Source organism: Chenopodium album, chromosome 11 (genome assembly GCF_948465745.1).
Source record: "Chenopodium album chromosome 11, dcCheAlbu1.1, whole genome shotgun sequence".
NCBI classification, from domain to species: Eukaryota; Viridiplantae; Streptophyta; class Magnoliopsida; order Caryophyllales; family Amaranthaceae; genus Chenopodium; species Chenopodium album.
This window is the reverse complement of record NC_137844.1, coordinates 14558041-14568353: the sequence shown is the minus strand read 5'-3', so window position 1 is coordinate 14568353 and position 10313 is coordinate 14558041. Positions and strand designations below refer to the sequence as shown.

The 10313-nt window shown below is 32.3% G+C and overlaps 1 long non-coding RNA gene across 1 annotated transcript; it reads right to left on the bottom strand.

Annotated features, from left to right (window-relative positions):
- Nucleotides 1-4758: 4758 nt before the first annotated feature.
- Nucleotides 4759-5711, bottom strand: LOC145568630 (uncharacterized). Its single transcript, XR_014095863.1, has 3 exons — nucleotides 5309-5711; nucleotides 5118-5204; nucleotides 4759-4951 (listed from the first exon to the last, which is right to left on the bottom strand). It is a non-coding gene; the product is annotated as an uncharacterized LOC145568630 (long non-coding RNA).
- Between the last annotated feature and the right edge of the window lie 4602 nt (nucleotides 5712-10313).

The window sequence follows — 10313 nt, the reverse complement described above, 5'->3', positions numbered from 1 at the left end:
TAAAACTGGAGAACACTTGCCCTTCAACTGAGTGTAAGAAACCTGATTTTAAGCATTACTATCATTTTCCAGAAAATACTAGTAATTTTGGTCCAGTTCTTAATTATATAGTAGATCAAATTGGTGAATTAAGATCAGAATTTGAAAAAATACATGCTCGTTGTATTAATATTGAGAAAAAATATCAATAACTACATCCGATATTAATAAAAAAAAAAGTAGGTGAGCTAAAAGAACAGGTTAAAAAAATACACCTGTTTTAACAAACGAAGTTAGACCTCAATCTTATAAAGACATATCACCTAATAAGGAAAAAATAGTCCCTTATAAATAAATATGAATATCCTTTTCAAAATTTAGATAAAAATAAAAAGTTTACTGTTTCACTCCCTAAAAGACCCATTAGCGAAAAAGGAAAGAACCAAGAAACTAAAGATGAGCCATCATCTTCAGGAGAAAACGTTTAAAGAATTACAAATTTTATATGATAAAGAAGAAGACCCTGATAAGTTAAACGAAATCATGAAAATAATGTTTGAAAAAGGGATTGCTTCTGATAATGAAATAGAAGAAAATAAATATGTTTATTTAGAAGAATATTTATATCAACAATGGGATTAATGAAGCTAGACGATCTAGACTTTCTTCCTATTGAAATTGTTCAAAAGAAAATTAATAATAAACAACGAAATAGAGTAATGAATAATAATGATGTTGGAGATGAAATTATCAGTGAAAATAATAATGTTAACAATGTTATCCAAAGACCTAGGTATCAAGGAGAAGGAAGTTGTATACGACCAAGATACATACCAAGAAAGACTACCCGGTTTAATGTCAAGGTTATGCCTAATCAAATACCTAAACAAGAAAAAGTTACTCTTGAACCTATAAGTAAAACTAGTTATAAGCTGAAATTAGATGGCGTAAGAGACAGACAAGAGGTTTTAGATCAATGGAAAAAGAGTATGAGTAGTGTACTTAATTTAAACACTGAATAGACTTATAAAATTTTCTTAAATTATATCGAGCATAGTTTTCATGGCTGTGTAGAAGATAGGTATAATGTATAGATGAAGAAGTCAAAGCTACACTAAGAGCTAGTGAATCTCCTGCTAGAATGTTTAGACAATTATGCCAATACATTGAATTAGAATTTATTGGCCCTAATGCTGATCCTAATGAAAAACGAATGGAATATCAAAGAAAGTTGAGTAATTTTTCCATCTTTAATATGAAATATGACGAAAGCTACATTATGGAATTCGAAAAATATTATTATTATTATAAAATTGGTGAAAAAGGGAACAAATCTTGGAATGTTCTATGATAAGTTACCAAGTCCTCTTAATGAAGAAATTAGTGAAATATATCAAGATTGGAGAGAAAAATTCTTAGCTAGGGATGCCTAAGGTAATAGAATTGTTTTTCTAAGAAAATGGATTGAAAAGAAATGTGGAGAGGTTGCAAGAACTCAACAAATGAAGAGACAATTTCTTACTTGTTGGGATTTCCCAAATAATTATGGATATGACAGAAAAAATTATAACAAGAGAAAAAATTACAAGAAAAATGAATTTGATAGATCAAGAGGACAAAACCTATGAGAAAAAGCACTATAAACATAAATATAGAAAATCCAGTAGGTTTTTCAGAAAGGCAACATATTGTCCTGAGAAAAAGAAAACATGTAAATGTTGGTCTTGTGGAGAATTAGGACACTATGTTAATGAATGTAAGAAAGCTAATCATTAATTAAAGGAAGCCTTAGGAAGTCGGGATTACATAGAAATACTAGAAGACGAGGCTTTAAAATTGGCTTTGAGTAATAATAAAGGAACTAGTGTGTGGTCGGGGCGATGCCCTGGGGTTTCTAGTTAGTACGTTTTTAATTTGTAATTATGTTCAACTGTTTGTATAGCTAGCGTGTTATTCGGGCGTTGCTTTAGATGTCACCCTTTTTTATTTATTTTTATTTTTTTATACCTTATATATATTTATGTTCTAATTTTGTGATAATAAATAAATAATATAACCTCTAATTTACTTATAATAAATAAAAGGAATATATAAATATAAAGTTATATAAAATGAATTAATAAAAGTTGGTTGAGATGGTAAATGCATTCACTTATTGTGTCTGAGGATACGGGTTCGAATCTAGTTCAAAGCATAATTTTTAAATTAAGTAATAAGTTTACGTAGTGCATATATTTTGGATAGTGACATGACATTATGACATGGCACAAATACCTTTGAAGAGTTCCATGTGGCACCATTCCTTTGAAAGGAACACATTTTAATATATAGTATAGATAGTAGAGATAATAGAGGAAGAAAATGCGTATAATGAAGAACCTGAAGATAGTGAATTTGAAGACAAAAGTTATGAAGAAAAAAGTAATATGATGGAGGGGGAAGTATTAGAAAACTCAGAATCAGATGATGATGAGGTTAAAAGCAAAATGACTATAGGTTAACTAAAAAGAGCTAAGTATTCAATTGAAGATAAAGACCTAGATCAAATGAACAAGGAAAGCTGGAATCTCCCCAGATCACTAAGGATAAAATATTTAAAACTTCATTCTTTAAAACTAGAAGAAAATATGTATGTGAAGAAATGGAAGGAAGTATAGTAATCGAAGATTGCGAAAATAAAGCAGTAGAAATTAATATAATAAACTGGAAAAGCATTAAAAAACATAAAGAAAAGGCGATTATAATTATATTTGTATTGGTGCAGTACAAGTATACATAACTCCTTTACAAGATTTTGGTAAGGATGTTAAATTCTTAAGATTTGTTTGTGATGTTAGACATCACACTAATAGAAAACAGGCCATTTTCGATGGAAAAATTCCGTCGGAACGACCCTGAATTTCATCAGAAAACCCGTTTCTGATGGAATTTCCATCGGAATTGGTTGTCGGAAACGGGTTGGTAGGAAAAACGACCTTTTCCGACGAAAATTCCGTCGAAAACACTTTTCTGACGGAAATTTCGTCGTTGTCAAATTTTTCGGCACCGGAAAAATCCGTCGTAAATTTCCGACGGATACAAATTCCGTCGTAAATTTCTGACCGAATTTCCGTCGAAAATTTCTTTTTAAAAAATAAAAAAAACACGCCGCACCACCATCGGTGCGGCGTATCACCACCTCAACTAACCCTAACAACTCACTATCCCCTATATCAGACCACTACTAGCACGAACGACACCACCACACACACACACAAATCAGCGCCACCCACCACCACCACCCCCCCACCAAACCCAGATCCACCCAAACCCAGATATAAACCCAAACCACGGCCCACCTAAACCTGACCCACCCACCATGGTCAACCTAAACTTGACCCACCCACCACGGTCCACCTACATCTGACCCACTTACCACGATCCTCCTAAACCTGACCCACCTACCACGAAAAATAACAAAATAACCGAAAATATTAAAAAAAAAACCACCATATCCACCAGATCCCTACACCACGGCTCGACCACCATATCCACACCCACCACATCAACAAGCCAACAGCCGAAGATAAAAAAAATATATTAAAACTCGAAAAACATACCTTAATAACCAAAAATGGCTTTGAATTCTTGAATTTTTTTAAATAGGCCAAATTCGACCATGAAAAGTTCAGATCTACACTTTTCATGGTCGTATTTGACTAAAAAAACCATTAATGTCAATAACATTGAGAAAACAACAAGTCACACCATTTGCCTTCACACCACCCACGAAAACCACCGAGAAAGAGAAGAGAAATGAGGAAAGAGAAGAAAGAAGGAGGGGGCGGAGGAAAGAGGAAGAGAAGAGGCGAAGAGAATGAGAAATTGAAGGGGTGGGATAGGAAGAGAAGGAGGAGGAAAGAGGAAGAGAAAAGAAGGAGAGGGCGGAGGAGAGAGAAAGAGAAAAGGCGGAGGATAAGAGAAGGAGGGGGCAGAGGAGAGAGAAAGAGAAGAGGAGGAAGATAAGAGTGTGCTGTTTAGGGTTTAAAGAAGTAAGGTTTTTTTTTTTTTTTATATTAATTATATTCCGATGGAAAATTCCGTCGGAAAGCCCATATATATCGACGGATTTATATTCCGCCGGAAATTTCCGACGGTTTATTAATTTCCGACGGAATATTCCGTCGAAAAGCCCATATATTCCAACGAAAATTTCCTTATTAAAATCCGTCGGAAATTTTCGACGGAATAAAAATTTGTCGGAATTTTCGATTTTTCCGACGGAATTACGTGTCTGTCGGAAATCGGCCTATTTCTAGTAGTGTCAAGTGTTTTATAATCAAATAATTAGTGGTATCACATCACTACCACAAAATAGGCTATACAGAACGCCTTAAATAGACAATATAGGTCGCCTTAGAGGCGTTCTTCAACTAGGGTGCCTTATAAAGTATATAAGACGCCTGTTAGAGGCATTCTATATTCAATCTAATACAGAACACCTGTCTTAGATAACCGCTTCCTTTTTTGTGTATTAAAACAATTAAAAACAAGGAAAAAGAAACTGTTGTCTTAAGATAGGTGTTCTATACTCATATGAATAGAGAACGCCTATCTTAGTCTCTTAGATAACAGTTCTCTTTCCCTTGTTTGTTTTTTTTTTTAAAAATAAATATTTTTAAATACAACCACAATAAATCTCTAAATGTTAAAGTATGAGCCTTAGATAATTCAAATTAATCCAATTTAGAATTTATAAACTGATAATTAACAATTCAAACTAACATAATTAACAAAGTATATACAATTCACAAATAAAAACGTCAAACTAACTCTAATTGATCCACTAAATACATAACTTCTATTCCCTAAAATTAAAAAAATAAATTAACCCTACATAACTTCTATTTGTATTAATAAAATCTAATGATAACACAATCTAAAACACTTCCAAGTCTGTCAAATTGAAGAACTCCTTTGGTTGCAATCAACACTGCATCAATTATGAAAAATCCGTAATAACAAGAACGCAATTTAATTAATAATATTCAACTACACATTAGAATTAATTAAGTTTGAAATAAGTAAAAATCGATTAGATCCCAAAATTTCAAAAATCGATTGAAATAGCGAAGTAAAAAAAAAAATTAGAAAAATACCCAATTGCTGCTAGTGGTGTTGAGCAGGGGAGATATAATGGGGTGGCAACGATGGCGTCAATTTACTGTTGTTATTGAATTAGATTCCTATAAATTGTAGACAAAACACACTCAATTAGATCAAAAAGGAGAAAACAAACCCTAATCTTCGAAAAACTCGAATACAAATAAACGAAATTTGGGAGAATTACTTGTATAATAAGTCACGATGTACAACAATGTCGGCAAGAGATTTCAATGTAAAGGGCGGATTTTCTGTAGCCCAGAACGACGACGCTTTTCCCCATATTGTTTTCGTTATTAGCAATAGTGAATTGAAGATGGAGAAAGTGGGTTGCCGACCAAGAGGTGGTGGTCAAATTAGGAGCATCAACAATAAATCAAAGATAGAGATTGTTATAGGGGTGGGAAAGGGTAGTGCTTGCGGTGGATTATCTAGAAGGTAGCCAAAAATAATAAAGAGAAAAAAGGAGGGACCTCGAAGATGGGACGAAAAACATAAAAGGGAAAAGTGATGAAGGAGGAGGATCCAATATTCATATGGTGTAATGGAGTAGATTGGTTTTGATTTTTAAAAGTGAGGATGATGATGAGACATTTATAGAGGAAAAGAAGGAGGTGGGTAGGGTTTTGATCATGTCAATGGCTAAATTCCTCATTTATTTTTTTAGGTTAATTGATATCACATAAAACTGTTACCTAACATAGGCGTTTTATTTGATTAAACATATAAAACTATTATCATACAAAGGCGTTCCATATATTAAAGCTAGATTATGTTATTTTTAATAAATATTATGGTAAAATCAAATATATCGACTCCCTAAGAGAGGCGTTTCTTTTGATTCAACATACAAGACTGTCATTATCCAAAGGTGTTTTATTTTATTGTAGAGAACGCTTATCCAACTTGACAGTTATGTATAATGCGTTACTTTTTCTCCTTTTTGTGGTAGTGCATGTAACTTAAGTCAAGGAACAGTAAGCTATATATGTGAACCTAGATATTTTGTGAGCTTAGAAGATTCATTTGCTTCAAAATATTTAGCTATCAAGCTATTAACTAATGGAGTAAAAATGCATAAAGGAACTCAACCTATACAAATAAGATGGAAGGTAGTATATAAGTTGGTTAATACTATAGATTCATCTTTCAAGAAACAAATAATCGATGCTCAAATATATGAGCAAGGTGGAGGCCCTAAAAAGAAGATTTTTTTCCTATAAAAGTAAATCCTAATGAAATTGAAATTGAAAAAACTTGGGAAGAATTCTTCATGAACCTTCAGTTAATAATAAATCAAGTAAGTTGTTAATTGATGAATTAGGATTACTTCATATTGGAATAGCTACAAAACCTAAAATGCAAAGAAGTATGAGTCTTAGATCACCAAGTCTAAGTAGACAAAATTCAACTATAATTAAGATGAAAAAACAAGTCGATGAAGAGCTAGAGGAAGAGGAAGAAGAAATATTAGCTTTGATAAAGAAGCTAAATGAAAAATATGAAAGCAAAAAAGCCTTAAAATAACCAGCAAGACATAGCATTGACATTGGTTCATATTCGAATTTAGAGATTAATGAAGATCCAAATAATCCTATTATTGATAAAAGAAGGGTAATTAGATATAAGACAATAACTGTGAGTGAACCAATATATGAAGATGAAGTTAATATGCAAATGGAAGCTTGTAATGAAATATCTAGTACTAATCCTAATAGCATATATATTCCAAGTGACATATGCATTGAGGATTATAATAAAAATAAATTATGTGCATGTATTGATAGCGGTTGTTCTACATGATTTGGAAAAAGATCATTATTTCCAGCATTCTTGTGGAAAAAGGCTAAAAATCCTATGCAAGTAAGAATTTCTAATAGTAGTGACATGATGCATACAGAAATAATTGAAGAATTACCAATAAAAATTGGAGGAGTTCAATGTGTTATTCCTATTTTGTGGGCAACTGATCAACCTAGTCATGATATGATAATAGGAAATAACTTTCAAAAGTTATACTCTCCATGCACTCAAACCATTGATCAAGTTATCTTTACTATTAATGGTCAGTTTGTTCCTATACAAAAAATAACAAAGTCTTATACTCATCAAACTATGGAATTTATGCGCAGCCAACATGGTGATAGGGTTACACCTACACAATAAGTGGTTGCACTTAATTATAATTTCTAAGTGTGACTCATCATTAATAGATCATATAATTAAGCAACAAGAAAAAATTATGTGAAAAATTATATTCAACAATCCATTAGAGTATTGAGAAAAAGATAAAGCATTTGCTAAGATAACTCTAACAAATCCGAATAAGATTGTTAGAGGAAGACAATAAATGGTTTATACCTACCAAGATATATTAGAATTTGATGAGCAAATAAATTGCAGAATAAGAAGTTATTTAGGAATAGTAAGAGTCCACATAATAGTCAAGCATTCATGGTAAGAAATCATACAGAAGAAAAAAGAGGTATAGCCAGAATGGTAGTTAATTATAAACAATTGAATGATAATACTGTGTTTGATGGCTATTACATTCTTAATAAAACTGTGTTATTTAATAGAATACAAGGTGGCACATGGTTTTCTAAAATGGATTGTAAGAGTGGTACTGGCAAATTAAAATGTAAGAAGAAAGCATTCAATTAACTACCTTTAGTGCCCTTCAAGGGCATTATGAATGGTTAATATTTCCTTTCGGATTAAAAATTCTCCACAGATATTTCAGAGAAGAATGGATAATATTTTTAGGGAATTTAATCATTGTTGTTTGGTTTACATAGATGATAGTTTAATCTTCTCAAAAGATTTAGAGCAACATAAAAATGATCTCAAAGTTGTAACTAAAAAATGTGATGAGTATAGTATAATCCTTGGAAAAGATAAATGTGATTATGCTAAACAAGAGATCGAGTTTCTAGGATTAGAAATTAAAGCAGGACAAATAATCTTGCAAAAACATATCTTGGAAAAGATTGAAAAATTCCCAGATGAAATAGAAGATAGAAAACAATTAGAAAGGTTTCTAGGATATTTAACCTATGGTTCTGATTTCATAATGAATCTTTCTCTATTAAGGAAACCTTTACAACAAAAACTCAAGAAAGAAATAACTTGGAACTGGAAGAAATGTGATTAATTCCAAATTGGTTCAAGATATAAAAGCTATGTGTAAAGATCTTCCTGTACTAACACTCCCTACTAGTGAATATGATTTAATCCTTGAAATAGATGCTAGAAACGAGCACTGGAGTGATGTGTTAAAAATCAAAGAAGGAGAAAGACTCTGCAGTATAGTGGTGGAAGTTTTAATAAAGCTGAGTTAAATTATCCCACAATGCTAAAGGAAATTCTTGCAGTCATTAGAGGGATCGAGAAGTTCTTAATCTTCTTAGTTCCTAAACAGTTCTTTATAAGAACAGATTGCAAAGGCATACTTGGTTTTGTTAAAAAGAATTTGTTTAATATGCAAGCTCAAGGGAGACTCCTACATTGGCAATTATGGCTTAATCAATTTTCTTTTACTGTTGAACAATTCAAGGATCAAAGAATTCTTTGGCAGATAGCTTGACCAGGGAATTAGCTAATGTCGTCCAAAAAGCTCAAGACAATAGAAAAACCTCATGCATACCAACTTCAAAAGATGGATGTAGAGAGGAAAACTCTCATTGATGAAACGGAAAAAGCAATGGAGTGAATTTCACCCTCCAGTTGGGCCTTAATGCAAGGCTTGATTATTTGAGCAAAACACGTTCACGAGATGGTTTAATCAAGGGTTGCCATCTAGCATTCCAAAGGTTACTGATGTTTGAAGTAACAATCATGTTATTTCAACTCATCCCAGGTATAAAAAATATAATACTCAATAAAATAAGAGATAAGGATTTCAGAACATGGTACGAGCTAGTAGTAACAAGCTCCAATCGATTCTTTGATGTTCGAGACCTAAGGGGAGAACGGGTAGAGTTTCCTAATAACTCTAAGGTAGCATCATTACGCATATCATCAATCCATATCCTATTACTCGGGATGCTCTGTTCATTTGGATACATTACCAAGCTTGAGATTATGGAAAGGTATATACCTTTCATGATTTCCCTACCCCTAATGACTCATTCTTTTCAAAGCTTACGAAGTTCTAGCAATATGCATTCAATAAAGTCCGAAAGTTTTTTGATGATAAAAGAGAAAATCTTCAACTAGAAGCAAGGGTGCAATGTGCGAATATTGAAGTTATAGAAGGAAAAATCAGTCCGCCTCATTATTTGATAATGTTTGAAAAGGTGGCATTTAGTACTCAAGGTCCTATACTAGTTCATCGGAAGACTGTTAAAAATCCTACTAAAGAAATAGCACTAGCATTTTTCTACATTTAACAATATCTTAACGATTTTATAAAAAGAATCGAAAATCTTCCTGTTATATTTCATGTTGGTAATACACAATTGTGGCACCATACGAGATGAGAGAATATTTAGTAGATATCATAAACAATATTGAGTCAATCTACAAATACTTAATTAGAAGATGTTGAAAGTGGGAAGTTTCTGTCATTTGAAGGCCATGAGTATCTGTTTGAAGCTTTCATAATATGGGATGAATCATATGCAACTAAATGTGTCATAGACCTTGGCAAAGAAGAAGAGAATCCTATGTATGTCCATATGAAGACATTAAAGATAGTGAGGGTGGCCAAAAAGATATGATTATGGATGAAATAATGAATGCTTAAGCCTACACCAGCAATAATTCAAGGAACTTTCACTATAGCCACGGTTTGCTAATTTTTCCATTTTAAAAAATCTTTGTAAAAAGAAACGGTGAAGAATTTCTTGGTGAGTCAAGATAAGAATCCTATGTAACTTTAGCTTCCATATATAAAGGGACTTAGGCCAAGAAGTGAAGACAGAGTTGGAAGAGTTAGCTAGAGCATTTCTCTGAAAGAATTAGAGAGTCCTCTAGAGAAAAATACTCACCTTAAGGAAATATTGGTTCTCCATCTCTCTTAAAGTAGAGAAAACTCTAGTTCAGCTTATGTTTGTTTAAGCTTTCAGTGTGTTGTAATATATGTTGTAATCTTTCCAAATTAAATAAAAGTTTAGTTCAAGGAGGGAATGTTATTCCCTTGAACATTATATATCAAATGAGTTATCTTTCTGTTTAAAAAGTTTTATCAT